The sequence below is a fragment of the Bombus huntii genome, unplaced genomic scaffold (genome assembly GCF_024542735.1).
Source record: "Bombus huntii isolate Logan2020A unplaced genomic scaffold, iyBomHunt1.1 ctg00000256.1, whole genome shotgun sequence".
NCBI classification, from domain to species: Eukaryota; Metazoa; Arthropoda; class Insecta; order Hymenoptera; family Apidae; genus Bombus; species Bombus huntii.
Window position 1 is genome coordinate 8,003 of NW_026099468.1, and position 25,575 is coordinate 33,577.

General features: G+C 35.3%; 3 long non-coding RNA genes and 3 pseudogenes across 4 annotated transcripts; 3 read left to right on the forward strand and 3 right to left on the reverse strand.

Annotated features, from left to right (window-relative positions):
* Positions 1-1,303: 1,303 nt before the first annotated feature.
* Positions 1,304-14,157, forward strand: LOC126877834 (uncharacterized). Of its 2 annotated transcripts, none has more exons than XR_007695363.1 (2): positions 1,304-1,518; positions 11,486-14,157. It is a non-coding gene; the product is annotated as an uncharacterized LOC126877834 (long non-coding RNA). The 2 variants fall into 2 exon arrangements; XR_007695362.1 differs by lacking the exon at positions 1,304-1,518 and adding an exon at positions 11,176-11,390.
* On the reverse strand, positions 4,275-5,759 carry LOC126877831 (glutathione S-transferase-like; annotated as a pseudogene).
* Positions 14,148-15,632, reverse strand: LOC126877829 (glutathione S-transferase-like; annotated as a pseudogene).
* LOC126877836 (uncharacterized) lies at positions 15,192-25,505 on the forward strand. Its single transcript, XR_007695365.1, has 2 exons — positions 15,192-15,379; positions 25,252-25,505. It is a non-coding gene; the product is annotated as an uncharacterized LOC126877836 (long non-coding RNA).
* On the forward strand, positions 21,049-24,030 carry LOC126877835 (uncharacterized). Its single transcript, XR_007695364.1, has 2 exons — positions 21,049-21,263; positions 21,359-24,030. It is a non-coding gene; the product is annotated as an uncharacterized LOC126877835 (long non-coding RNA).
* Positions 24,021-25,505, reverse strand: LOC126877832 (glutathione S-transferase-like; annotated as a pseudogene).
* Positions 25,506-25,575: the final 70 nt, after the last annotated feature.

The following is a 25,575-nucleotide window of genomic DNA, read 5'->3' on the forward strand; positions in this document are numbered from 1 at the left end:
CCCTTCGATTTATATTTATGCGATCAACGCGCGGATCGTTAACGCATTATGCAGACAGCAGATGTTACGTAATCACACATATCGTAATTGGAAATTAGTAACGTTATCGCGTACCAGGATCTTCCTGTCTTTGATCATCGAGTAACACCTCGTTGTCCTCGCTCCTTCCGCGGATAACCAGCGTTTATCATATAGAGACAGGGATTTGCAAAGAATAAAAGTTGTAGAACGTTGAAAGGCGTTGAGAGAAACGTGATGTTATCCCGTTATTCGTTAACGCAACGCAGTTAAAAAAAATCCCGTAGGAAGATTACGATAATAGATAACCTGAGTCGAGTGTTTGTCGGGGCATCTAAAAGATTCTTTCGAGTTGAGCGTCTGAGATTGCAGAGAAGAAAATTTGGAAGCCATCGAATTCGTGATGTCGATAGAAATCTTCAGTTGGAATCGTTGTATCATAACGTAGTCTGCTTATTGTCGATAAGACTTTACTAAACTAAAAGTGACTACTAAAAGTTTCTATCCTCTAAATTCTATCTACGATTCTATAATCTAAAAACTGACTTTTGCAAACAAACTGTAACATTCGCTTAACGGAAAGACATACGTATCTTGTTTGTACTCGTCTTTTCACAATGAATTCTTGAACGTCTGTCTCTGTGGTGAGACAAATGCAAAGTCATCTCATCAGTTACTCACCTTGCTTCAAATTGCTACGATTGCTATCGGTTTGGATACTTGCGATTGTTTCGTTATGGCTATATTAGGCTCTAGGTTGCAAGGTTAGGGTGTTGTCCTGAAGTTCCAGAGGGGCCCCGGCGTCCTTTCGTCTCCGACTCGGCCATCCTGACACTTACACGTCCTCGTGTGTGGCCTGCTGGCTTAGTCTACCCGTCGGGGCTTCCACCACGCAGGCATCGACCCGGCGCTCGTCCTCGGGGCAATGTTTTTCTTCTCGCCGCGATGGACAGCGAGACGCGATGTGTCCCGGCATGTGGCAGTGAAAGCACAACGCTTTTGGTGGTGCAGCCGGTCGGCTTTCCTCCGGGCGTCGAGGGTCCTTCTTCGGTTCCCACTTCGCCCTCTTGCGGCATTCGAATGTCGGATGTCCGTAAATACCGCAGTGGCCACACCTGGTCCAGGGGGCGGGTGACCTGCCTCGTTTGTTTCCGGAGCTCGCTAATGACCTCCACGGCGGGGGCGTTGGCCACTCCGTGTATAGGAAGGGCTTCATTTCTCTTTGGAATTGTTTCACCGACGTGATGTCACTCGTGAGCGCTAGTCGTTTAAAACGTTTGTTCATCGCGCGAGCCCAGCAGATGGAGGGCGGTGGCGGCGAGTACCTCTTCCCTGGTTGAATTTCGCCACTTCGACCCCAGGAGGGTGATGATACGATTTCCGTACGCTCCTGGTGTTTCGCCGTCCCGCGGTAGTTCCTCGGCTACCTTGATTAGCGACGCGGCTGCTACTTCTTAGCCACCGAAGTGCGCGGCGAATTGTTCCTTAAAATCTGGCCAGGTGAGCTCGTCGCCGTCCATTATCTGCGTAAGCCAATACGCTGCCAGACCCTCTAGGGCACGGTTTAGGGCAGAATACAGTGCGCTGTTTTTCAGGGGGTGGTCCCTCATGAGCAGGCCGAGCTCGAGTCACATTCCGAGTCCGAGCTCGAGGCGCCCTCCCGGGCAGGGCTCGCGGGAGATTGCGATTCCGTGTTGGAGTTCTCCATCGTCCGGTCGCGGGTGGGGTACCTTTATTGTCGATAGTGACACTAGTGACGAGGGCCTCAGGCTTGATAACGAATCCGCGGCCAACGGGAGGACTATCATATAAAGAGCAACAGGATACACGAAATAATATAATTCTGACTAGGACAACATAAACGCAAGAAGTGTTGATATTGAAAAAAATATTTAATTTTGTATATAAATATTTTCATATTTAAAAAAGTTTCCGGAAGCAGGAAGATTTACAAACAAATAATATCATAAACCGAATGTTTCATGATCCTTTTCTAATTAGAGTGTGTGACAGCATGTGAGAACGTTTCTTAAAAATATGACTTATTGCAATTACTTAATCGCAATTATAAACGATTAAGACCTTCTCACAACGAGGCAATCTATCCAAAGTATAAAACTCGTTATACTTGATGAGAAAACAAATCTCTACTTAGGTTTCATTTCGTTTCATCGCGTTCATAAAAAGTGAATTTGTATGAACACATCGTGCAATTTAGTAATTAGGACCGTTGATCTCGCTGCAACATAGATGGATAGAAAAAAGCCATTTAAAATGATACAACGTCGGGAAGACAATTATGAAAATTATAAATGGAACACGAGATAAAATTGTTTAAGATTAATTCTTCTTTTTTTCTTTTTTTTTTAATCGCGAGTGTTTGCAAACGAAGTTTCAATCTGTTTACAATGATAGCAATGAGAGGAGGATGTCTATGAAAGTTATAAATGCGATATTGAATAACATTTCTGCGAGTGGGTTTGTTTTTCGTTACAAATGTTTTTTAAACGAATCTGCAATCTGTTGGAAACTACGGAACAGTAACGGGACGACTGATAGGGAAATAAAAAAGATCGCGTTTTATTTGAACAGACAAATCTTTGAAATCTATTCGAAAGTCTATTTGAAATGGTACGAGCTCGAAAAGAACGGTGAATACTATAGAAGAAGGATTAATTAAAATTCTTATTAATCTGTACGCTTTGTATATTAAATACCTTGATCGATGCCAAGATAACAAATTATTATACAAAACAGTGAAGTATCCACGTCTGACATTAATATTGAGTATTACCATTACTGTAATTTAATTTTTAACCGATCCTGAAAATTCCTTAGAACGTAAAAAGTATAAAATGTTACTGTGCATTTCAAGATTAAATGCACTGTAATTTAGAAACAGTTATGAAGCGGAAACAAATAATTTATTCAGAATAAGAATTCTACGTAATCATGTTAAAAAAAAAAACGTACTTATAACGCGTTTAAACTCCAAATATGTAAAGACAATAAGGGAAAAAAATTAAACGCAGAATCGTATTTTTTGTAAATTCACACAAGATTTTATCCAAAAAAAAAATTAAGATTTTTTGAAGAACGTACAAGAACAATAAAAAAGGGATGTTAAATACAAAAAATAGATTAAAATTTAGATTATGAAATATAAAAAAAATGATATTGCATAATTTACAATTATTTTCGATAGCTTACGTCAGTATGTTGGAGTGTAAACTATAAAATATTCAAAAACTGATACCATTTAGACATAATTTAGAAAAACAATAAATTGCGGAAACCGATAGTTAAAACTCGATACGATCGATACTCCAAAACTCTAATCCTAATAATTACTCAGCAATAATAACCGATAATTCATGTTGATTAATGTTTGAACTCCGTTTTTTTTCTGTATGTGTATACAAATTTTGTACAGTTTGATAAAGCGAAATTAAATTATCATCTTTTTGTACTACTTCAAACATTGAGATTTGTCATCTTCAAGGTCGATCACACATAGTTTCAGATTGCGGAGTTGCAAGGGTAATTAATTTTGCAATCGGTTTTCCTTTGATATAGATGTGAATACAAATAGCCATTGATTGACAATATACCGAAGCAATTCTAGTTTAATTTGAAGTCATCGATCCTTTGATATTTTTGGAAGAATAGTAAAAGTACAGAGAAAACAAGAAAAAATGGCGTTAACTAAAAGATAACTCCAATGTATCTCATAAATATTATCTATATATCATTTGTAAGATGTAAGTGACCAAGATATCGAATTATACAAAAATTGTATGTAATGATTAATACTTGAACGTTACTTACATTTATGTACATGAAAATTTGATCTTTTATTAACTAAGTTATTGATCGACAAAATGACTTCCTACATAATTCTCCGCCTGAACTGAAATGCATATCTTTTTTTACGCAAGCCTTATGTGTAGCTAGCAACGAGCAAACAGATTAATTACTTTACACACGGTCGTATCTTGTTTGCTGTAGGCGAGTTCTCTCGTGTAATCAACGAAGTACTCAACTTTAAAGCGATAACAGAAGAACATTATTGTATCGATAAAAATCATGCTTTTTTCAAAGAAATATGTAACTCGTATTTTTTTTAAAGCAACCCTCATAATGTATTGAATAAAATAATCATACATTTTTTTTGTTCAACATTTGTAAAATACGATATTATCAAGATCACCAAGGAGGTAATCTTCAATTCTTAATGAATATAATAAAAAACATAATTAATGATTGTTTGATGGTTTTATTATTATCTCTATAATACAAAAGCACAACATCGTGTCAACAGTTTATATAGTTCGTATGTTTCTGTAGGAATACACAAATAATAGTTCTCTATCACAACGTAATCTAAAGGGAAAACCCTAACTAAATGACAAAAATATCGGTAATAACTGGAACTAATGAATGTTAAAAGCAATCAGTATATTCCGTACAAACTTCCATCAACACGATTCGTTCTTCATTCTCTCAACACACTAAGACCGCAATCTTTAAACGCTTATAAAACCATAAGCAATCGTGAAGTTTAGAATTCGCTAACTGGGCGTCTCTCAATCCAGTTTTTGATCTTGGGCAGAAGGAGGACCTTTTTCTCCAGCAGCTTCAGATTCTCGTAATTCTCGATCAGATCAGACTTGTACATAAAGTTCAAATAATCGAGCAGAGCAACGAATGTTAAATCAGCCCAAGAGAGAGTACCATCGTAGAAGTAGCCGTCATTTTCCTTCACTTGCTGGTCCAAACGTTCTAAAATGAACAGCAGCGTCTCTTCAGCAGCCTTGCGTTTTGCAGCTTTGACCTTCTCGTCCTCCTCATAGTGGAAGGCGGCAATTTCTGAAAATTTGTTTTCAGTTAAATACTATTCGCTAATGTTATACTAATTTGAATACAGTGTTGTGCGAAATTTAAATGATACTGAAGATAGAATTACAATCCTTTTTAATCCTTTGTCTTGTATTGTTGACATACGTGTATCGTTCGATTAAATCATATATTAAATCGGATTTCAACTAATAAATACCTGAACAGATATGTACTATCTGTTATCAAGATTCTCATAAGATTTATGCAAAACAGCACTGGATACTCACTATGACGAATATCATGAATAGTATCAACAGTGGCATCAATATGAAGATCTGCCCAGTCAGTCTTTCCAGCTAAGTCATATTGTTTGGCTAAGTAACGGCAAATAGCTGTAGACTGAGCAACCTTCCTTCTATCAGCTACGAGCATAGGAAGCTGGCCATAAGGAGTCACTAAAAACATACAACTAATAGAATCAAAGATTCTATCGAACAAACAGATTATGATGCTTCTTAAATATCTAGCTTCCTGTTATCTGTTTTGGAAAGATATAATTTAATTTATTGATAATTTATCAGCAAACAAAGGGCATTGTCTCCTTAACAATACCTATTGTTCTCCCACATATCTTATAGAGCAATGGAGAGTAAACAATAATATCTGTTATACTCTGCATAATTGTGTTCTACTTTATTTAGCTACTTTAGTTAAATTAGGAAAGATGAGATTTAAGAAACAGAATTTCTTTAAATTTTAAGCTTACAGGGCTTTATTTCTGGCCAGACGTCCTTTTTGATACGTTCATCTTCAAATGGAATACTAGCATAGCTGAAGAAGAACGGATTGGTTCTGCCAATGCCGTAACTGGGAAGTAAGTCAATTTATAGAGCGGCATCTTCCTGGAAGTATAATATATACAAAGTAAAAACAAAGAATCATTGATGACAAGAATTATATTATTACAAATTATGAAGTATAAGACAATTTAAGTAAAAAGCATCAACTACTAACTACTCGCATAGCTATTTGTATCTTTATATTTTAATATAGCTTAGATATAAAAAGAATATTATTTTTGGATGTAATAATGTATAAACTTGCGCCAAATATTATAACAAAATATTGCACTTTCTATTTAAGTAGGATAGACATATTACCGGCATTTATTTTTTCTTTCTATAGCAATGAAATTGTTTATAAAAAAGTTTATAAGAAAACTATCAATTAATGCAAACAACGCATTTCAAAATATTAATTACATTCGCACGATTCGTTATCTCTAGTATTAATTTAACCATATGGTTCTATACACCCAAGACCCTCTAACAGTAATTTAGTACCATTACTAGTCGTATGTACAATGTATGTTTGTATACAACTTTCGTAACTACAAAACATTCAGCATGATTATATATTCTTCCAAACTTAAGAAACATTTTCTAATTGCATACTTAAATTTATCGATCAATTATAAACATATGATAACATTTATTTCTTTCAACTACTAATTTTCAAATCCTCTGCTGTTCCGTTAATTGAACGACGCGCCGACTTTTCGTACAAGTATCTTGTATCTTATCTGTATTATTTAGTTATCAATACAGAAGAAACATTTTCTAATTGTATACTTAAATTTATCGATCAATTATGAACATGTAATAACATTTATTTCTTTCAACTACTAATTTTTAAATCATCTGCTGTTCGGTTAATTGAAGGATGTCGGCTTTCTGTAGAAGTATTTCATATTTATTATTTAATTATGAATAAGGAAAAAACATACAAAATATAGTTTTCAAACGGTTTATTATTTATAAAGAGAAACTTTGACTCAGGATATATATACTATATATATACTATTTACTTACAATTTTTTTTTTAAGACTTCAAAGTCGAAACAAGCACAGGAAATTTCCAAGCCGGTTAACAGAAACTTGAATGAGACAAAAATAACCTTTAGATCAATATATGTTCTTCTTCCCCCCTGTTGCTTCCACGTAACTCTTATCCTATTGGTGGAGCTGTGCTGATATGTGAAATTATGACTACATAAAAACATCCGGAAAGACTCATTGAATGATTTTATAGTTTAAGGTTAATAAATTTCCATAAATTAAAGTTGAAAATTTATGAGAACATGTTTTCTGTAACAAAACTTAGTAAAAACAAACTAGTAAGGTTTATAGATTCTTTAATGATTATGTATGTATTCATGAACTAGTTCGATAAACATCGTTCGATAAAACGTCGAACAACACACAACATTGAAGCGCGAAATTTCAAATTCAAGGAAAGATAAATAACAAATATTGCGAACAAATGATATTAAATTTACAATAATCTCATGTAAGAAAAAATAAAAGGGATAAAAGTAGTACAGAAGATAGAAAAATCTATAAAACTGGTGGCTGGGAAATAGAAAATATATAAATTTATGTTATTAGAGTTTAGTACTTCTGTCGATCAATGTGTTACGACCGTTCGCGGAGAGACGCAGTCGCAGTAGCGAGAGGCGTAAATTCTCGCTACGATTCGGTGAATCGACGCCGCGAAGTAGTGGTTCCCCTGTTTCGGTTAAGATAAGAGGTGGTTAAATGAATATGACACAGTATAGTAAGTTATATTTCACCGTTTATTCCAACAACTTATAACGAAGGCAGTTACGCTGGTGCGTATGTACGAGATGAATAAGTGACTGATCTGTGGGTGTGTCCTACCCGGTGGAAGGATATTGACCGTTCGAAAGAAGATAATTTTAGAAACTTCAACCTTTGGAGGTGTTTGTTAATTAAAAATGACAAAACTGGTATTATGTAAAAAAGAGTAATGTGTATCCTGAATCAATGTCGAATGGAAATTAGACAGTTCTATAAAAATAATCCTTCTCACGATTCCACAACTTCATAGCTTAATTAAATACAATTCTTCGGCGATATAATTACAAATACATTTACAGGAATTGTGTAATATGATAAATATCTCGTTAAAGAGATTGAAATCGTAAACTCTAGATTCTAGTATTCTTTCACTTTCATGTTTCCTATGAGCCCTTCAATCGCTAAATATTTTGCAATGAAACACGTATTATTAAACAACATAATCATACTAAATTAATTTAATGTGATTATTTATTATTATTATATAATAACACAGTGATGAAAGAAATAAACTGGTCAAGTAATCTAAGGAACGATAATACGTATCTATGTCAGTGACAGTGAGAAAAATTCAGATATCTGTACTTAAGTGATTACACTTATAAGTATCATTATATATTATATAAATATGATATTTCGAATGGTATCATTTATCACTCATTAAACAAGAGTGTCATATCCAGAGAAATGATTTTACATATCTTAATCTTTGCTTTGATTACGATAGTAATAATTTCTATCAAACTTGATGAGGAAGATACATGAATAATTATCTAAAAGCTGAAAATCTTGGCAAATTCATTTGTACATAAACTAACAGGAGTGAATTTTAAAGATACACTCTGCTCTCAACAATTAAAGCTGTCTTGTCGCAACAAAGTTTCAATAATTTTTTATGGACAACATGGCCCAGTTTGCACAAAGACTAAAAATTTTAACATTAAATTTGGATAAACTATCTTACGATAGAAGGAATGATATATCCTTCATTTTCGCCAATAATCTGGTCGAATTTAGTCAAGTAAAATGGTATTGTTTCGTTCAAAAGTTGATTCTTCCTCGCTTCCTTCTTTTCAGGATCCTCCTCCATGCGATAGTAGCAGATAGCTGAAACGTATATGAAACCAACCGTTACATTCATTTGTGTTTTTCCCCCCAAACGAAGAGAAAATAAGTTGTGAAAGAAGGAGTAGCCTCTCATAGTTCCTACAATTTCTTCATTCTCTTTGCTTTCTTCAATATTGCCTCAACAAGTTCCTGTGGTTCACGATACTTGAAATATATACAATGTTACCAGCGTGGAAATTGTCTTGGAAACTTGGAAAATCTTTCAAGAGGAACAACATTGCTAACTGAGATTCGAGAAAGGAAAGGTAAGTAAATCCTTGCTTCTACTTAGAGCTTTTTTATTTACTTCTGACGAGTAAAGTACTGTTATTAAAATTTGATTAAAAGTACCAAGAATGTCGAGATATAAACAACCATTTGTGGAAAGGTCAGGAGAAGCAGAATTATCGAATAAACGTTATATAACTCTTAGTGATTAAGTAGGAGAAGAGAAACGAGAAAAAAGTCTTTTATCTAGGTCTTAATAAAGTATACTATATTTATCTCCATATCAAGAATAACAACAAGATATAAACAGTCTTCTAGAAATTGAGTAAATATTACATAATTACATCTTGAGCAATATTTTGAGTCTTAGCTTTTGCTTAATCATTATAATAATCTTAAATATCTGTAAATTCTTCACAGACTCTTTGCATCTTCTATACAGGTATCTCATGATCATGTGATAACACACAGGAAGAAAGAATAGAGGAAAAAACAGCGTAAGAAAAAGTTGCGTAAGAGTATCGTCGCACTACATCATTCGACAATTGATGCACGTCATGGCGATCGTCACGGTTTAAAGCAGGCCATCAAAAACACATTTGTTATCGTACGGAAAAATCTGCGACGTTCCAGCTGTTCAGGTGCATCGAATTGTGAATCATCGGCGGTACGAAGCAAGGCGAGGGGCGTAAATAGAGAAAGAAGAGAAGAGAAGGATTCGCATAAATGATAAAATATAATCGTTCGTTCCTCGTCGATGGCGGATGGATGGCTTTAATCGTGGACGATATCGATACGATTATATTTTATACATTTGAAACAAATATAAAAGACGAGCAAAAACCAGAGATACGATCGTTATGATATTATTCAATCGGTAGCCTATTTACCTCGTTTTTTGTTCACCTTCGGTGTCTAGTAATAATTTTTCGATTCGACTGGCGTGACGTTACGTTGGCGGTGTAAAAACACGATTTTAAACACCTGCGGATAGTTGCATGAGTTTCGAGCGATTCCATTCCCTTCGATTTATATTTATGCGATCAACGCGCGGATCGTTAACGCATTATGCAGACAGCAGATGTTACGTAATCACACATATCGTAATTGGAAATTAGTAACGTTATCGCGTACCAGGATCTTCCTGTCTTTGATCATCGAGTAACACCTCGTTGTCCTCGCTCCTTCCGCGGATAACCAGCGTTTATCATATAGAGACAGGGATTTGCAAAGAATAAAAGTTGTAGAACGTTGAAAGGCGTTGAGAGAAACGTGATGTTATCCCGTTATTCGTTAACGCAACGCAGTTAAAAAAAATCCCGTAGGAAGATTACGATAATAGATAACCTGAGTCGAGTGTTTGTCGGGGCATCTAAAAGATTCTTTCGAGTTGAGCGTCTGAGATTGCAGAGAAGAAAATTTGGAAGCCATCGAATTCGTGATGTCGATAGAAATCTTCAGTTGGAATCGTTGTATCATAACGTAGTCTGCTTATTGTCGATAAGACTTTACTAAACTAAAAGTGACTACTAAAAGTTTCTATCCTCTAAATTCTATCTACGATTCTATAATCTAAAAACTGACTTTTGCAAACAAACTGTAACATTCGCTTAACGGAAAGACATACGTATCTTGTTTGTACTCGTCTTTTCACAATGAATTCTTGAACGTCTGTCTCTGTGGTGAGACAAATGCAAAGTCATCTCATCAGTTACTCACCTTGCTTCAAATTGCTACGATTGCTATCGGTTTGGATACTTGCGATTGTTTCGTTATGGCTATATTAGGCTCTAGGTTGCAAGGTTAGGGTGTTGTCCTGAAGTTCCAGAGGGGCCCCGGCGTCCTTTCGTCTCCGACTCGGCCATCCTGACACTTACACGTCCTCGTGTGTGGCCTGCTGGCTTAGTCTACCCGTCGGGGCTTCCACCACGCAGGCATCGACCCGGCGCTCGTCCTCGGGGCAATGTTTTTCTTCTCGCCGCGATGGACAGCGAGACGCGATGTGTCCCGGCATGTGGCAGTGAAAGCACAACGCTTTTGGTGGTGCAGCCGGTCGGCTTTCCTCCGGGCGTCGAGGGTCCTTCTTCGGTTCCCACTTCGCCCTCTTGCGGCATTCGAATGTCGGATGTCCGTAAATACCGCAGTGGCCACACCTGGTCCAGGGGGCGGGTGACCTGCCTCGTTTGTTTCCGGAGCTCGCTAATGACCTCCACGGCGGGGGCGTTGGCCACTCCGTGTATAGGAAGGGCTTCATTTCTCTTTGGAATTGTTTCACCGACGTGATGTCACTCGTGAGCGCTAGTCGTTTAAAACGTTTGTTCATCGCGCGAGCCCAGCAGATGGAGGGCGGTGGCGGCGAGTACCTCTTCCCTGGTTGAATTTCGCCACTTCGACCCCAGGAGGGTGATGATACGATTTCCGTACGCTCCTGGTGTTTCGCCGTCCCGCGGTAGTTCCTCGGCTACCTTGATTAGCGACGCGGCTGCTACTTCTTAGCCACCGAAGTGCGCGGCGAATTGTTCCTTAAAATCTGGCCAGGTGAGCTCGTCGCCGTCCATTATCTGCGTAAGCCAATACGCTGCCAGACCCTCTAGGGCACGGTTTAGGGCAGAATACAGTGCGCTGTTTTTCAGGGGGTGGTCCCTCATGAGCAGGCCGAGCTCGAGTCACATTCCGAGTCCGAGCTCGAGGCGCCCTCCCGGGCAGGGCTCGCGGGAGATTGCGATTCCGTGTTGGAGTTCTCCATCGTCCGGTCGCGGGTGGGGTACCTTTATTGTCGATAGTGACACTAGTGACGAGGGCCTCAGGCTTGATAACGAATCCGCGGCCAACGGGAGGACTATCATATAAAGAGCAACAGGATACACGAAATAATATAATTCTGACTAGGACAACATAAACGCAAGAAGTGTTGATATTGAAAAAAATATTTAATTTTGTATATAAATATTTTCATATTTAAAAAAGTTTCCGGAAGCAGGAAGATTTACAAACAAATAATATCATAAACCGAATGTTTCATGATCCTTTTCTAATTAGAGTGTGTGACAGCATGTGAGAACGTTTCTTAAAAATATGACTTATTGCAATTACTTAATCGCAATTATAAACGATTAAGACCTTCTCACAACGAGGCAATCTATCCAAAGTATAAAACTCGTTATACTTGATGAGAAAACAAATCTCTACTTAGGTTTCATTTCGTTTCATCGCGTTCATAAAAAGTGAATTTGTATGAACACATCGTGCAATTTAGTAATTAGGACCGTTGATCTCGCTGCAACATAGATGGATAGAAAAAAGCCATTTAAAATGATACAACGTCGGGAAGACAATTATGAAAATTATAAATGGAACACGAGATAAAATTGTTTAAGATTAATTCTTCTTTTTTTCTTTTTTTTTTAATCGCGAGTGTTTGCAAACGAAGTTTCAATCTGTTTACAATGATAGCAATGAGAGGAGGATGTCTATGAAAGTTATAAATGCGATATTGAATAACATTTCTGCGAGTGGGTTTGTTTTTCGTTACAAATGTTTTTTAAACGAATCTGCAATCTGTTGGAAACTACGGAACAGTAACGGGACGACTGATAGGGAAATAAAAAAGATCGCGTTTTATTTGAACAGACAAATCTTTGAAATCTATTCGAAAGTCTATTTGAAATGGTACGAGCTCGAAAAGAACGGTGAATACTATAGAAGAAGGATTAATTAAAATTCTTATTAATCTGTACGCTTTGTATATTAAATACCTTGATCGATGCCAAGATAACAAATTATTATACAAAACAGTGAAGTATCCACGTCTGACATTAATATTGAGTATTACCATTACTGTAATTTAATTTTTAACCGATCCTGAAAATTCCTTAGAACGTAAAAAGTATAAAATGTTACTGTGCATTTCAAGATTAAATGCACTGTAATTTAGAAACAGTTATGAAGCGGAAACAAATAATTTATTCAGAATAAGAATTCTACGTAATCATGTTAAAAAAAAAAACGTACTTATAACGCGTTTAAACTCCAAATATGTAAAGACAATAAGGGAAAAAAATTAAACGCAGAATCGTATTTTTTGTAAATTCACACAAGATTTTATCCAAAAAAAAAATTAAGATTTTTTGAAGAACGTACAAGAACAATAAAAAAGGGATGTTAAATACAAAAAATAGATTAAAATTTAGATTATGAAATATAAAAAAAATGATATTGCATAATTTACAATTATTTTCGATAGCTTACGTCAGTATGTTGGAGTGTAAACTATAAAATATTCAAAAACTGATACCATTTAGACATAATTTAGAAAAACAATAAATTGCGGAAACCGATAGTTAAAACTCGATACGATCGATACTCCAAAACTCTAATCCTAATAATTACTCAGCAATAATAACCGATAATTCATGTTGATTAATGTTTGAACTCCGTTTTTTTTCTGTATGTGTATACAAATTTTGTACAGTTTGATAAAGCGAAATTAAATTATCATCTTTTTGTACTACTTCAAACATTGAGATTTGTCATCTTCAAGGTCGATCACACATAGTTTCAGATTGCGGAGTTGCAAGGGTAATTAATTTTGCAATCGGTTTTCCTTTGATATAGATGTGAATACAAATAGCCATTGATTGACAATATACCGAAGCAATTCTAGTTTAATTTGAAGTCATCGATCCTTTGATATTTTTGGAAGAATAGTAAAAGTACAGAGAAAACAAGAAAAAATGGCGTTAACTAAAAGATAACTCCAATGTATCTCATAAATATTATCTATATATCATTTGTAAGATGTAAGTGACCAAGATATCGAATTATACAAAAATTGTATGTAATGATTAATACTTGAACGTTACTTACATTTATGTACATGAAAATTTGATCTTTTATTAACTAAGTTATTGATCGACAAAATGACTTCCTACATAATTCTCCGCCTGAACTGAAATGCATATCTTTTTTTACGCAAGCCTTATGTGTAGCTAGCAACGAGCAAACAGATTAATTACTTTACACACGGTCGTATCTTGTTTGCTGTAGGCGAGTTCTCTCGTGTAATCAACGAAGTACTCAACTTTAAAGCGATAACAGAAGAACATTATTGTATCGATAAAAATCATGCTTTTTTCAAAGAAATATGTAACTCGTATTTTTTTTAAAGCAACCCTCATAATGTATTGAATAAAATAATCATACATTTTTTTTTGTTCAACATTTGTAAAATACGATATTATCAAGATCACCAAGGAGGTAATCTTCAATTCTTAATGAATATAATAAAAAACATAATTAATGATTGTTTGATGGTTTTATTATTATCTCTATAATACAAAAGCACAACATCGTGTCAACAGTTTATATAGTTCGTATGTTTCTGTAGGAATACACAAATAATAGTTCTCTATCACAACGTAATCTAAAGGGAAAACCCTAACTAAATGACAAAAATATCGGTAATAACTGGAACTAATGAATGTTAAAAGCAATCAGTATATTCCGTACAAACTTCCATCAACACGATTCGTTCTTCATTCTCTCAACACACTAAGACCGCAATCTTTAAACGCTTATAAAACCATAAGCAATCGTGAAGTTTAGAATTCGCTAACTGGGCGTCTCTCAATCCAGTTTTTGATCTTGGGCAGAAGGAGGACCTTTTTCTCCAGCAGCTTCAGATTCTCGTAATTCTCGATCAGATCAGACTTGTACATAAAGTTCAAATAATCGAGCAGAGCAACGAATGTTAAATCAGCCCAAGAGAGAGTACCATCGTAGAAGTAGCCGTCATTTTCCTTCACTTGCTGGTCCAAACGTTCTAAAATGAACAGCAGCGTCTCTTCAGCAGCCTTGCGTTTTGCAGCTTTGACCTTCTCGTCCTCCTCATAGTGGAAGGCGGCAATTTCTGAAAATTTGTTTTCAGTTAAATACTATTCGCTAATGTTATACTAATTTGAATACAGTGTTGTGCGAAATTTAAATGATACTGAAGATAGAATTACAATCCTTTTTAATCCTTTGTCTTGTATTGTTGACATACGTGTATCGTTCGATTAAATCATATATTAAATCGGATTTCAACTAATAAATACCTGAACAGATATGTACTATCTGTTATCAAGATTCTCATAAGATTTATGCAAAACAGCACTGGATACTCACTATGACGAATATCATGAATAGTATCAACAGTGGCATCAATATGAAGATCTGCCCAGTCAGTCTTTCCAGCTAAGTCATATTGTTTGGCTAAGTAACGGCAAATAGCTGTAGACTGAGCAACCTTCCTTCTATCAGCTACGAGCATAGGAAGCTGGCCATAAGGAGTCACTAAAAACATACAACTAATAGAATCAAAGATTCTATCGAACAAACAGATTATGATGCTTCTTAAATATCTAGCTTCCTGTTATCTGTTTTGGAAAGATATAATTTAATTTATTGATAATTTATCAGCAAACAAAGGGCATTGTCTCCTTAACAATACCTATTGTTCTCCCACATATCTTATAGAGCAATGGAGAGTAAACAATAATATCTGTTATACTCTGCATAATTGTGTTCTACTTTATTTAGCTACTTTAGTTAAATTAGGAAAGATGAGATTTAAGAAACAGAATTTCTTTAAATTTTAAGCTTACAGGGCTTTATTTCTGGCCAGACGTCCTTTTTGATACGTTCATCTTCAAATGGAATACTAGCATAGCTGAAGAAGAACGGATTGGTTCTGCCAATGCCGTAACTGGGAAGTAAGTCAATTTATAGAGCGGCATCTTCCTGGAAGTATAATATATACAAAGTAAAAACAAAGAATCATTGATGACAAGAATTATATTATTACAAATTATGAAGTATAAGACAATTTAAGTAAAAAGCATCAACTACTAACTACTCGCATAGCTATTTGTATCTTTATATTTTAATATAGCTTAGATATAAAAAGAATATTATTTTTGGATGTAATAATGTATAAACTTGCGCCAAATATTATAACAAAATATTGCACTTTCTATTTAAGTAGGATAGACATATTACCGGCATTTATTTTTTCTTTCTATAGCAATGAAATTGTTTATAAAAAAGTTTATAAGAAAACTATCAATTAATGCAAACAACGCATTTCAAAATATTAATTACATTCGCACGATTCGTTATCTCTAGTATTAATTTAACCATATGGTTCTATACACCCAAGACCCTCTAACAGTAATTTAGTACCATTACTAGTCGTATGTACAATGTATGTTTGTATACAACTTTCGTAACTACAAAACATTCAGCATGATTATATATTCTTCCAAACTTAAGAAACATTTTCTAATTGCATACTTAAATTTATCGATCAATTATAAACATATGATAACATTTATTTCTTTCAACTACTAATTTTCAAATCCTCTGCTGTTCCGTTAATTGAACGACGCGCCGACTTTTCGTACAAGTATCTTGTATCTTATCTGTATTATTTAGTTATCAATACAGAAGAAACATTTTCTAATTGTATACTTAAATTTATCGATCAATTATGAACATGTAATAACATTTATTTCTTTCAACTACTAATTTTTAAATCATCTGCTGTTCGGTTAATTGAAGGATGTCGGCTTTCTGTAGAAGTATTTCATATTTATTATTTAATTATGAATAAGGAAAAAACATACAAAATATAGTTTTCAAACGGTTTATTATTTATAAAGAGAAACTTTGACTCAGGATATATATACTATATATATACTATTTACTTACAATTTTTTTTTTAAGACTTCAAAGTCGAAACAAGCACAGGAAATTTCCAAGCCGGTTAACAGAAACTTGAATGAGACAAAAATAACCTTTAGATCAATATATGTTCTTCTTCCCCCCTGTTGCTTCCACGTAACTCTTATCCTATTGGTGGAGCTGTGCTGATATGTGAAATTATGACTACATAAAAACATCCGGAAAGACTCATTGAATGATTTTATAGTTTAAGGTTAATAAATTTCCATAAATTAAAGTTGAAAATTTATGAGAACATGTTTTCTGTAACAAAACTTAGTAAAAACAAACTAGTAAGGTTTATAGATTCTTTAATGATTATGTATGTATTCATGAACTAGTTCGATAAACATCGTTCGATAAAACGTCGAACAACACACAACATTGAAGCGCGAAATTTCAAATTCAAGGAAAGATAAATAACAAATATTGCGAACAAATGATATTAAATTTACAATAATCTCATGTAAGAAAAAATAAAAGGGATAAAAGTAGTACAGAAGATAGAAAAATCTATAAAACTGGTGGCTGGGAAATAGAAAATATATAAATTTATGTTATTAGAGTTTAGTACTTCTGTCGATCAATGTGTTACGACCGTTCGCGGAGAGACGCAGTCGCAGTAGCGAGAGGCGTAAATTCTCGCTACGATTCGGTGAATCGACGCCGCGAAGTAGTGGTTCCCCTGTTTCGGTTAAGATAAGAGGTGGTTAAATGAATATGACACAGTATAGTAAGTTATATTTCACCGTTTATTCCAACAACTTATAACGAAGGCAGTTACGCTGGTGCGTATGTACGAGATGAATAAGTGACTGATCTGTGGGTGTGTCCTACCCGGTGGAAGGATATTGACCGTTCGAAAGAAGATAATTTTAGAAACTTCAACCTTTGGAGGTGTTTGTTAATTAAAAATGACAAAACTGGTATTATGTAAAAAAGAGTAATGTGTATCCTGAATCAATGTCGAATGGAAATTAGACAGTTCTATAAAAATAATCCTTCTCACGATTCCACAACTTCATAGCTTAATTAAATACAATTCTTCGGCGATATAATTACAAATACATTTACAGGAATTGTGTAATATGATAAATATCTCGTTAAAGAGATTGAAATCGTAAACTCTAGATTCTAGTATTCTTTCACTTTCATGTTTCCTATGAGCCCTTCAATCGCTAAATATTTTGCAATGAAACACGTATTATTAAACAACATAATCATACTAAATTAATTTAATGTGATTATTTATTATTATTATATAATAACACAGTGATGAAAGAAATAAACTGGTCAAGTAATCTAAGGAACGATAATACGTATCTATGTCAGTGACAGTGAGAAAAATTCAGATATCTGTACTTAAGTGATTACACTTATAAGTATCATTATATATTATATAAATATGATATTTCGAATGGTATCATTTATCACTCATTAAACAAGAGTGTCATATCCAGAGAAATGATTTTACATATCTTAATCTTTGCTTTGATTACGATAGTAATAATTTCTATCAAACTTGATGAGGAAGATACATGAATAATTATCTAAAAGCTGAAAATCTTGGCAAATTCATTTGTACATAAACTAACAGGAGTGAATTTTAAAGATACACTCTGCTCTCAACAATTAAAGCTGTCTTGTCGCAACAAAGTTTCAATAATTTTTTATGGACAACATGGCCCAGTTTGCACAAAGACTAAAAATTTTAACATTAAATTTGGATAAACTATCTTACGATAGAAGGAATGATATATCCTTCATTTTCGCCAATAATCTGGTCGAATTTAGTCAAGTAAAATGGTATTGTTTCGTTCAAAAGTTGATTCTTCCTCGCTTCCTTCTTTTCAGGATCCTCCTCCATGCGATAGTAGCAGATAGCTGAAACGTATATGAAACCAACCGTTACATTCATTTGTGTTTTTCCCCCCAAACGAAGAGAAAATAAGTTGTGAAAGAAGGAGTAGCCTCTCATAGTTCCTACAATTTCTTCATTCTCTTTGCTTTCTTCAATATTGCCTCAACAAGTTCCTGTGGTTCACGATACTTGAAATATATACAATGTTACCAGCGTGGAAATTGTCTTGGAAACTTGGAAAATCTTTCAAGAGGAACAACATTGCTAACTGAGATTCGAGAAAGGAAAGGTAAGTAAATCCTTGCTTCTACTTAGAGCTTTTTTATTTACTTCTGACGAGTAAAGTACTGTTATTAAAATTTGATTAAAAGTACCAAGAATGTCGAGATATAAACAACCATTTGTGGAAAGGTCAGGAGAAGCAGAATTATCGAATAAACGTTATATAACTCTTAGTGATTAAGTAGGAGAAGAGAAACGAGAAAAAAGTCTTTTATCTAGGTCTTAATAAAGTATACTATATTTATCTCCATATCAAGAATAACAACAAGATATAAACAGTCTTCTAGAAATTGAGTAAATATTACATAATTACATCTTGAGCAATATTTTGAGTCTTAGCTTTTGCTTAATCATTATAATAATCTTAAATATCTGTAAATTCTTCACAGACTCTTTGCATCTTCTATACAGGTATCTCATGATCATGTGATAACACACAGGAAGAAAGAATAGAGGAAAAAACAGCGTAAGAAAAAGTTGCGTAAGAGTATCGTCGCACTACATCATTCGACAATTGATGCACGTCATGGCGATCGTCACGGTTTAAAGCAGGCCATCAAAAACACGTTTGTTATCGTACGGAAAAATCTGCGACGTTCCAGCTGTTCAGGTGCATCGAATTGTGAATCATCGGCGGTACGAAGCAAGGCGAGGGGCGTAAATAGAGAAAGAAGAGAAGAGAAGGATTCGCATAAATGATAAAATATAATCGTTCGTTCCTCGTCGATGGCGGATGGATGGCTTTAATCGTGGACGATATCGATACGATTATATTTTATACATTTGAAACAAATATAAAAGACGAGCAAAAACCAGAGATACGATCGTTATGATATTATTCAATCGGTAGCCTATTTACCTCGTTTTTTGTTCACCTTCGGTGTCTAGTAATAATTTTTCGATTCGACTGGCGTGACGTTACGTTGGCGGTGTAAAAACACGATTTTAAACACCTGCGGATAGTTGCATGAGTTTCGAGCGATTCCATTCCCTTCGATTTATATTTATGCGATCAACGCGCGGATCGTTAACGCATTATGCAGACAGCAGATGTTACGTAATCACACATATCGTAATTGGAAATTAGTAACGTTATCGCGTACCAGGATCTTCCTGTCTTTGATCATCGAGTAACACCTCGTTGTCCTCGCTCCTTCCGCGGATAACCAGCGTTTATCATATAGAGACAGGGATTTGCAAAGAATAAAAGTTGTAGAACGTTGAAAGGCGTTGAGAGAAACGTGATGTTATCCCGTTATTCGTTAACGCAACGCAGTTAAAAAAAATCCCGTAGGAAGATTACGATAATAGATAACCTGAGTCGAGTGTTTGTCGGGGCATCTAAAAGATTCTTTCGAGTTGAGCGTCTGAGATTGCAGAGAAGAAAATTTGGAAGCCATCGAATTCGTGATGTCGATAGAAATCTTCAGTTGGAATCGTTGTATCATAACGTAGTCTGCTTATTGTCGATAAGACTTTACTAAACTAAAAGTGACTACTAAAAGTTTCTATCCTCTAAATTCTATCTACGATTCTATAATCTAAAAACTGACTTTTGCAAACAAACTGTAACATTCGCTTAACGGAAAGACATACGTATCTTGTTTGTACTCGTCTTTTCACAATGAATTCTTGAACGTCTGTCTCTGTGGTGAGACAAATGCAAAGTCATCTCATCAGTTACTCACCTTGCTTCAAATTGCTACGATTGCTATCGGTTTGGATACTTGCGATTGTTTCGTTATGGCTATATTAGGCTCTAGGTTGCAAGGTTAGGGTGTTGTCCTGAAGTTCCAGAGGGGCCCCGGCGTCCTTTCGTCTCCGACTCGGCCATCCTGACACTTACACGTCCTCGTGTGTGGCCTGCTGGCTTAGTCTACCCGTCGGGGCTTCCACCACGCAGGCATCGACCCGGCGCTCGTCCTCGGGGCAATGTTTTTCTTCTCGCCGCGATGGACAGCGAGACGCGATGTGTCCCGGCATGTGGCAGTGAAAGCACAACGCTTTTGGTGGTGCAGCCGGTCGGCTTTCCTCCGGGCGTCGAGGGTCCTTCTTCGGTTCCCACTTCGCCCTCTTGCGGCATTCGAATGTCGGATGTCCGTAAATACCGCAGTGGCCACACCTGGTCCAGGGGGCGGGTGACCTGCCTCGTTTGTTTCCGGAGCTCGCTAATGACCTCCACGGCGGGGGCGTTGGCCACTCCGTGTATAGGAAGGGCTTCATTTCTCTTTGGAATTGTTTCACCGACGTGATGTCACTCGTGAGCGCTAGTCGTTTAAAACGTTTGTTCATCGCGCGAGCCCAGCAGATGGAGGGCGGTGGCGGCGAGTACCTCTTCCCTGGTTGAATTTCGCCACTTCGACCCCAGGAGGGTGATGATACGATTTCCGTACGCTCCTGGTGTTTCGCCGTCCCGCGGTAGTTCCTCGGCTACCTTGATTAGCGACGCGGCTGCTACTTCTTAGCCACCGAAGTGCGCGGCGAATTGTTCCTTAAAATCTGGCCAGGTGAGCTCGTCGCCGTCCATTATCTGCGTAAGCCAATACGCTGCCAGACCCTCTAGGGCACGGTTTAGGGCAGAATACAGTGCGCTGTTTTTCAGGGGGTGGTCCCTCATGAGCAGGCCGAGCTCGAGTCACATTCCGAGTCCGAGCTCGAGGCGCCCTCCCGGGCAGGGCTCGCGGGAGATTGCGATTCCGTGTTGGAGTTCTCCATCGTCCGGTCGCGGGTGGGGTACCTTTATTGTCGATAGTGACACTAGTGACGAGGGCCTCAGGCTTGATAACGAATCCGCGGCCAACGGGAGGACTATCATATAAAGAGCAACAGGATACACGAAATAATATAATTCTGACTAGGACAACATAAACGCAAGAAGTGTTGATATTGAAAAAAATATTTAATTTTGTATATAAATATTTTCATATTTAAAAAAGTTTCCGGAAGCAGGAAGATTTACAAACAAATAATATCATAAACCGAATGTTTCATGATCCTTTTCTAATTAGAGTGTGTGACAGCATGTGAGAACGTTTCTTAAAAATATGACTTATTGCAATTACTTAATCGCAATTATAAACGATTAAGACCTTCTCACAACGAGGCAATCTATCCAAAGTATAAAACTCGTTATACTTGATGAGAAAACAAATCTCTACTTAGGTTTCATTTCGCTTCATCGCGTTCATAAAAAGTGAATTTGTATGAACACATCGTGCAATTTAGTAATTAGGACCGTTGATCTCGCTGCAACATAGATGGATAGAAAAAAGCCATTTAAAATGATACAACGTCGGGAAGACAATTATGAAAATTATAAATGGAACACGAGATAAAATTGTTTAAGATTAATTCTTCTTTTTTTCTTTTTTTTTTAATCGCGAGTGTTTGCAAACGAAGTTTCAATCTGTTTACAATGATAGCAATGAGAGGAGGATGTCTATGAAAGTTATAAATGCGATATTGAATAACATTTCTGCGAGTGGGTTTGTTTTTCGTTACAAATGTTTTTTAAACGAATCTGCAATCTGTTGGAAACTACGGAACAGTAACGGGACGACTGATAGGGAAATAAAAAAGATCGCGTTTTATTTGAACAGACAAATCTTTGAAATCTATTCGAAAGTCTATTTGAAATGGTACGAGCTCGAAAAGAACGGTGAATACTATAGAAGAAGGATTAATTAAAATTCTTATTAATCTGTACGCTTTGTATATTAAATACCTTGATCGATGCCAAGATAACAAATTATTATACAAAACAGTGAAGTATCCACGTCTGACATTAATATTGAGTATTACCATTACTGTAATTTAATTTTTAACCGATCCTGAAAATTCCTTAGAACGTAAAAAGTATAAAATGTTACTGTGCATTTCAAGATTAAATGCACTGTAATTTAGAAACAGTTATGAAGCGGAAACAAATAATTTATTCAGAATAAGAATTCTACGTAATCATGTTAAAAAAAAAAACGTACTTATAACGCGTTTAAACTCCAAATATGTAAAGACAATAAGGGAAAAAAATTAAACGCAGAATCGTATTTTTTGTAAATTCACACAAGATTTTATCCAAAAAAAAAATTAAGATTTTTTGAAGAACGTACAAGAACAATAAAAAAGGGATGTTAAATACAAAAAATAGATTAAAATTTAGATTATGAAATATAAAAAAAATGATATTGCATAATTTACAATTATTTTCGATAGCTTACGTCAGTATGTTGGAGTGTAAACTATAAAATATTCAAAAACTGATACCATTTAGACATAATTTAGAAAAACAATAAATTGCGGAAACCGATAGTTAAAACTCGATACGATCGATACTCCAAAACTCTAATCCTAATAATTACTCAGCAATAATAACCGATAATTCATGTTGATTAATGTTTGAACTCCGTTTTTTTTCTGTATGTGTATACAAATTTTGTACAGTTTGATAAAGCGAAATTAAATTATCATCTTTTTGTACTACTTCAAACATTGAGATTTGTCATCTTCAAGGTCGATCACACATAGTTTCAGATTGCGGAGTTGCAAGGGTAATTAATTTTGCAATCGGTTTTCCTTTGATATAGATGTGAATACAAATAGCCATTGATTGACAATATACCGAAGCAATTCTAGTTTAATTTGAAGTCATCGATCCTTTGATATTTTTGGAAGAATAGTAAAAGTACAGAGAAAACAAGAAAAAATGGCGTTAACTAAAAGATAACTCCAATGTATCTCATAAATATTATCTATATATCATTTGTAAGATGTAAGTGACCAAGATATCGAATTATACAAAAATTGTATGTAATGATTAATACTTGAACGTTACTTACATTTATGTACATGAAAATTTGATCTTTTATTAACTAAGTTATTGATCGACAAAATGACTTCCTACATAATTCTCCGCCTGAACTGAAATGCATATCTTTTTTTACGCAAGCCTTATGTGTAGCTAGCAACGAGCAAACAGATTAATTACTTTACACACGGTCGTATCTTGTTTGCTGTAGGCGAGTTCTCTCGTGTAATCAACGAAGTACTCAACTTTAAAGCGATAACAGAAGAACATTATTGTATCGATAAAAATCATGCTTTTTTCAAAGAAATATGTAACTCGTATTTTTTTTAAAGCAACCCTCATAATGTATTGAATAAAATAATCATACATTTTTTTTTGTTCAACATTTGTAAAATACGATATTATCAAGATCACCAAGGAGGTAATCTTCAATTCTTAATGAATATAATAAAAAACATAATTAATGATTGTTTGATGGTTTTATTATTATCTCTATAATACAAAAGCACAACATCGTGTCAACAGTTTATATAGTTCGTATGTTTCTGTAGGAATACACAAATAATAGTTCTCTATCACAACGTAATCTAAAGGGAAAACCCTAACTAAATGACAAAAATATCGGTAATAACTGGAACTAATGAATGTTAAAAGCAATCAGTATATTCCGTACAAACTTCCATCAACACGATTCGTTCTTCATTCTCTCAACACACTAAGACCGCAATCTTTAAACGCTTATAAAACCATAAGCAATCGTGAAGTTTAGAATTCGCTAACTGGGCGTCTCTCAATCCAGTTTTTGATCTTGGGCAGAAGGAGGACCTTTTTCTCCAGCAGCTTCAGATTCTCGTAATTCTCGATCAGATCAGACTTGTACATAAAGTTCAAATAATCGAGCAGAGCAACGAATGTTAAATCAGCCCAAGAGAGAGTACCATCGTAGAAGTAGCCGTCATTTTCCTTCACTTGCTGGTCCAAACGTTCTAAAATGAACAGCAGCGTCTCTTCAGCAGCCTTGCGTTTTGCAGCTTTGACCTTCTCGTCCTCCTCATAGTGGAAGGCGGCAATTTCTGAAAATTTGTTTTCAGTTAAATACTATTCGCTAATGTTATACTAATTTGAATACAGTGTTGTGCGAAATTTAAATGATACTGAAGATAGAATTACAATCCTTTTTAATCCTTTGTCTTGTATTGTTGACATACGTGTATCGTTCGATTAAATCATATATTAAATCGGATTTCAACTAATAAATACCTGAACAGATATGTACTATCTGTTATCAAGATTCTCATAAGATTTATGCAAAACAGCACTGGATACTCACTATGACGAATATCATGAATAGTATCAACAGTGGCATCAATATGAAGATCTGCCCAGTCAGTCTTTCCAGCTAAGTCATATTGTTTGGCTAAGTAACGGCAAATAGCTGTAGACTGAGCAACCTTCCTTCTATCAGCTACGAGCATAGGAAGCTGGCCATAAGGAGTCACTAAAAACATACAACTAATAGAATCAAAGATTCTATCGAACAAACAGATTATGATGCTTCTTAAATATCTAGCTTCCTGTTATCTGTTTTGGAAAGATATAATTTAATTTATTGATAATTTATCAGCAAACAAAGGGCATTGTCTCCTTAACAATACCTATTGTTCTCCCACATATCTTATAGAGCAATGGAGAGTAAACAATAATATCTGTTATACTCTGCATAATTGTGTTCTACTTTATTTAGCTACTTTAGTTAAATTAGGAAAGATGAGATTTAAGAAACAGAATTTCTTTAAATTTTAAGCTTACAGGGCTTTATTTCTGGCCAGACGTCCTTTTTGATACGTTCATCTTCAAATGGAATACTAGCATAGCTGAAGAAGAACGGATTGGTTCTGCCAATGCCGTAACTGGGAAGTAAGTCAATTTATAGAGCGGCATCTTCCTGGAAGTATAATATATACAAAGTAAAAACAAAGAATCATTGATGACAAGAATTATATTATTACAAATTA